Source organism: Sinocyclocheilus grahami, unplaced genomic scaffold (genome assembly GCF_001515645.1).
Source record: "Sinocyclocheilus grahami isolate Dianchi unplaced genomic scaffold, SAMN03320097.WGS_v1.1 scaffold1824.1, whole genome shotgun sequence".
NCBI lineage: Eukaryota > Metazoa > Chordata > Actinopteri > Cypriniformes > Cyprinidae > Sinocyclocheilus > Sinocyclocheilus grahami.
The window spans coordinates 126,363-132,493 of NW_015507003.1; the positions used below are offsets into that span (position 1 = coordinate 126,363).

General features: G+C 38.7%; 1 long non-coding RNA gene across 1 annotated transcript in view; it reads right to left on the reverse strand.

Annotated features, from left to right (window-relative positions):
* LOC107572860 (uncharacterized) overlaps positions 1–3,561 on the reverse strand; it is an 11,364-nt gene extending 7,803 nt beyond the window's left edge. The window contains exons 1-2 of the long non-coding RNA XR_001607417.1: positions 3,549–3,561; positions 2,972–2,973 (exon numbers count right to left, since the gene is read on the reverse strand). This is a non-coding gene — a long non-coding RNA (uncharacterized lncRNA). The remainder of the gene's footprint in view (positions 1–2,971; positions 2,974–3,548) is intronic.
* Positions 3,562–6,131: the final 2,570 nt, after the last annotated feature.

Consider the following 6,131-nt stretch of genomic DNA (forward strand, 5'->3'; position numbering starts at 1 on the left):
CCCCCCCCCCCGTACCTACCCCCCCCCCCCCCCCCCCCCCCACACACACACACACAGTGACATCAGATGTCTGATAGTTTTTTAATTTTCTGCTATCCATAGTGTATTGTAAATTCATGGAATTAATCACATTTCCTCAGAATGACTTGTTCTGTGTATGTACTTTTAAAAAAAAAGTTTTTGTAAGCTGCACTTTAAAGATACAAGGAAATTACTGCTAACTTTTTTTACTGTTACTTTAATAAATCACCATCGCCACTCCGTTCAAGATATCCTAAATCCGTTCGCTATTTAACATCTTCAGTATATTGGCATCATGTTGACAAAGTTTGGTGTGAACTACTTGTTTCTTCTTTTTCCAGAAAAGTTGTCCGGCTTGATGAGAACAATATATGTACTAAGTTTGGTGACTGTAGGAAAAACTAACCCCCCCACAAAAAACAATACGTCACTTCCTGTTTGTTGCTGCCGTGTGTTTTGAGTTTGAGCTCCGTCAAGTTAATTATTTGTCGTCTAATTTTTTATCTTAAAATCAATTTTATACACCATAATTTTCGTTTCTATAATGTGTGAATATATCCCCTATCTTATTCTACAACAAAAACAATCAGAGCGCCTTGTTATCACTAGTTTTACTTGCTTTAATAGCGGATGCGTGCCTACCTTTGAGTGCAGGCGAGGACACGTTCGAGTGTTCTCTTTTGGAGTCAAGCAAAACGTCACCGGGCCCACTCATCGTTTTAATCATACGCTAGATTTAATTATATCGCATGGAATTGATCTTACTGATATAGATATTGTACCTCAAAGTGATGATGTTACGGACCATTTCCTGGTATCGTGCATGCTGCGTATTACTGATATTAACTATATGGCTCCGTGTTATCGTCCGGGCAGAACTATTGTTCCAGCCACCAAAGACAGATTCACAAATAACCTGCCTGATTTATCTCAACTGCTCTGTGTACCAATAAGTACACATGAACTAGACGAAATGACTAGCAACATGGGCACTATCTTCTCTAATACATTAGAAGCTGTTGCCCCCATCAAATTGAAAAAGGTTAGAGAAAAACGTACTGCGCCATGGTACAACAGTAATACCCATTCTCTCAAGAAAAAAACTCGTAGTCTTGAGCGCAAATGGAGAAAAACTAACCTTCTTGCGTCAGACCAAGGCTGTGTCTCATTGCTAGTTTTACTTGATCTTAGTGCTGCGTTCGACACTATAGATCATGACATACTCATAGATCGATTACAAAACTATACAGGTATTCAAGGGCAGGCTTTAAGATGGTTTAGATCCTACCGATCGCTACCACCTTGTTCATTTAAATGGGGAGTCATCTCAATTATCACCAGTAAAATATGGAGTGCCACAAGGATCTGTCCTAGGTCCTCTGCTATTTGCGATATACATGTTGCCCCTTGATAATATTATTAGAAAATACGGGATTCGTTTTCACTGTTATGCCAATGATACTCAACTATATATCTCAACAAGACCAGATGAAACTTCTAAATTATCTAAGCTAACAGAATGTGTTAAAAATTTTAAAGATTGGATAACCAATAATGTTCTCCTATTAAATTCGGATAAGACAGAGATATTACTTATTGGACCAAAAGACAGTGCACAGAATCTCGTGGATTACAATTTGCAACTAGACGGCTGTACGGATACTTCCTCTACAGTCAAAAATCTGGGTGTTATATTAGATAGCAACTTGTCTTTTGAAAATCATATTTCCCATGTTATAAAAAACAGCATTCTTCCATCTTAGAAACATTGCCAAGTTACGTAATATGTTACCTGTTTCTGATGCAAAAAAGCTAGTTCATGCATTCATGACCTCCAGACTGGACTATTATAATGCACTGCTTGGTGGTTGTCCTGCATCTTCAATAAACAAGCTACAGGTAGTCCAAAATGCAGCGCTAGAGTCCTTACCATCATAATCTTGTACTGCAGTTATATCTGATCAAATGCACATTATTATTCTTTAGTTTGGGTTAAACAAATCAATTTTGCTTGGTTGGAACAGCAGCTACGCTAATTATGTCTCTATTTGTTTATCTGTTTTTTGCCACGGGATTCACATCCCATGGTAACTAGGATTTACACAAGCTTCAGTCTGGATCCAGAACACCTGAGAAGAGATGATGCCAACCCCTCAGAGGACCTAAGATGATGCCAACCCTGAAACAACATACAGAACTACCACATTTTGCTATAAGTTTGATTGCATCATATAATAATTGCTGTTAATAGTGTTCATCGTCTGTTTTATCTGTTATATTTACATCGGCCGTGTTTTGACATTATTCTGATGAAGTTTGAAGCAAATCGAGTAAAAATAAGATGCTGAATTCAAAGCATTTTGAAAATGACACACTTCCTGCTGCCAGTTGGTGGCGCTATAACTTTCAGTCATAATAGTCACATCTATGCGATCGGCATCATACAACGAACAAACCACTGAAGTTTGATCAAAATCAGACAATGTGGATGTTATTAGACACTTTCTGTTTCTCATTTCTCACCATAATTTCATCGCCTTGTCACAGGCAAACCGTTCGAGATATAGAAAAAATCCCTTCGCAGTTTAGCATCCCAATGTCTTGAGATCATGTTGACCGAGTTTGGTGACAATCGGTTTGAAATCCTCAGAGGAGTATATAAAATTCCAGAGCATGTGCTTTTTAAACAGCCCTGAATAGCCAACTTCCTGTTGGGCGGAGCCTATGGCATGTAGTGCGAAAGTTGTTTGGCTCAATGAGATCTATATGTGCACAGAGTTTTATATGAATACGTGCAAATATACGTATGTGTGAGATATACATCAAGTTTTCTGACTGTTTTCCAGGGGGTGCCGTAGTGCCCCTGTGTCACGCCCGGGTCCCAGCTTCTGCGGCGGCCTAATAGCCGCAGATTCCAATGTGTGTGCCAATTTTCAAATTTGCTTCAAACTTCTTCAGAATAATGTCAAAACACAGCTGATGTAAAACTGTTGAGGGGATATTGATATCTAAAATATTGCTGCCATGGCAACGTGTCAAACTTGAATATTCTTTTCTGGTGATTTTGAGGCAGATAACATGCTTAGAATTTCTTGAAACTCAACACACATATCAGTATTAATGATAGATAGACACTGGCAAAAGCTCATAAAAGGGCATGGAAGAGGCACTCTATAGCGCCACCTTTTGACAAAACTTGGGGGTTTAGTTTTAGCCAAAGTGAATATAAAAAACTGGATGAAGAGTAATTTCTTACTGATAAATTCTGAAAAAACAGAAGTGTTAATTATCGGACCTAAAACCCCTGCATGTAATAATCTAGAACACTGTCTAACACTTGATGGCTGCTCTGTCAATTCTTCGTCATCAGTCAGGAACCTAGGTGTGCTATTTGATAGCAATCTCTCCTTTGACAACCACGTTTCTAGCATTTGTAAAACTGCATTTTTTAATCTTATAAATATATCTAAATTGAGAGCTATGCTTTCAATGTAAAATGCAGAAATGTTAATTCATGCGTTTATGACCTCAAGGTTAGATTATTGTAATGCTATATTGGGTGGTTGTTCTGTACGCTTCATAAACAAACTACAGATGGTTCAAAATGCAACAGCTAGAGTTCTTACTAGAACCAGGAAATATGACCACATTAGCCCGGTTCTGTCAACACTGCACTGGCTCCCTATTAAACATTGTATATATTTTAAAATCTTGTTAAATTACTTATAAAGCCCTAAATGGTTTAGCTCCTCAGTACTTGAGCGAGCTCTTATCACATTCACGTCGCCTGTGTTCTCAAAACTCTGGTCATTTGATAATACCTAGAATATCAAAATCAACTGCGGCGGCAGATCCTTTTACTATTTAGCGCCCAAACTCTGGAACAATCTACCTAACACTGTTTGGGAGGCCACCGTAGCCATTTGATAATACCTAGAATAATACCTAGAATATCAAAATCAACTGCGGCGGCAGATCCTTTTACTATTTAGCGCCCAAACTCTGGAACAATCTACCTAACACTGTTTGGGAGGCCACCGTAGCCACCCGATCCAGTCCGTATCCAGATCAGATGGTCACTGCAGTCACCTGATCCAGTCCGTATCCAGATCAGATGGTCACTGCAGTCACCCGATCCAGTCCGTATCCAGATCAGATGGTCACTGCAGTCACCCGATCCAGTCCGTATCCAGATCAGATGGTCACTGCAGTCACCCGATCCAGTCCGTATCCAGATCAGATGGTGGATCAGCACATAGAGACGACCTCAACCGCCCTGAACGTCAGCGGAGATCAGGACACCTAGATGAGCCCGGGAGACAGATCCCCAGTGAGGACCTCGTCACCTAGACAGCCATCGGGACAAGACCACGGGAACCAGATGAGTCCTTTACACAATCTGACTTTGCTGCAGTTGGAAGAAACTGCTGGTTTGTCTATCCAGAGGAGAACTGGCCCCCCGACTGAGCCTGGTTTCTCCCAAGGTTTTTTTCTCCATTCTGTCACCGATAGAGTTTTGGTTCCTTGCCGCTGTCGCCTCTGGCTTGCTTAGTTGGAGACACTTCATTTCCAGCGATATCGTTGACTTGATTGCACAGATACTATTTAAACTGAACTGAGCTGGACAATGACATCACTAAATTCAATAATGAAATGCCTTTAACTGAAAATTGAATGTTTAATCTTGTAATTTTACATTATTGACACACTATTTTCCTATTTTGATATTGTGAAGTTGCTTTGACACAATTTGTATTGTTAAAAGCGCTATATAAATTAAGGTGACTTGACTTGACTTGACATGTGGCATGATTTCATCAGACATCAGTTCATCAGTTTGTTTTGTTGTACGCATAAACTCACTTCAATTGGTTCAGTTTCTCAAGACATTTTACATTTGCATCTCAAGTAAATGTGCCTTACTTTCAGCATATTAAGATACTTGTCAAAGCTCCAGACCACACACACACAAAAAAAATCACGGAGCCATTAGCTCCTACAAGAAAGAAAATAGGCCAAGTTATTTTTAAAGTGAAACATAAGATTAAACACGTTTCAACATACAAAATTGTCAGGCTGCCCTTCAACAAAAACTCAAGATCTTCGCAATTTAATGTCACAAAGGGATTTAGATTAGTCTGACCAAATTTGGTGTTGATCCAATTAAATCTCTAGGAGGAATTTGTTAAAATACAACACCTGAAAATGGCAAAAACGGCAGAAAATTTGCAGAAAAAATTCAAAGTACTTCCTGTTGGGCTTCAGATTTTGCTCCAAGAGACTTTTTTGTAGGTATTGGGATGTTTCATGTGTCTACCTACATGTGTATAGGTGGTGCTATCGAGCCATTTTGCCACACCTAATTCTGAAGCCCATATCAGATGTACATTTTCACCAGTTCTGATGCGTGTGCAAAGTTTCATGAGTTTATAAGCATGTTTAGGCCCTCAAAATTCTCCATTCATTTTGGAGAATAATAATAATAGTAATAATAAACAGAGCAATTCCAAGAGGATCTGTGCACCGCAATGCATGCAATTTTTAATGCCATAACTTTAAGAATTTAAGATTTTCAGCCAGATATCGGACCTTTTTATAGCCTTATATTGAATTCTTGCACTTTGAATTCTTACCTGTTCATTTTGTATAGCCTTTTCAGTCAATTTGTGGGCCTGAAAAGCCTGGTCCAGACTATGTTGAGCTTCATAAAAAGCTTCTGCCGTTGCCTGACTGTGGCACATATGCTGGTGCACAGTTAACATCTGTCTTTCTGTTAACTGTCTGCCGACCTAGGAAAAATAATAATAATGACATTAAAATTATAATAAAATGGAGAATCAAAATGTTCTTGATATTTACACACAAGAGGTTATTCTACATTGAGTTTCAGAACTCAAAACTATCTCCCCAGTATAAAATATGAATTATTTTTTTCTACCCTTCTGAAATGACTGTATTTGAAATTGGGAGAATCATGATGTTACAATTCTCCTCGACACTCCCCCTTAACTCTTTCATCACCAGTGTTTTTTTCAGCATTTTAGATAATTTTTATCAAAATTTCATGGACCCCAGAATAATTTGTTGTATGGATATCTGCACAAACAATA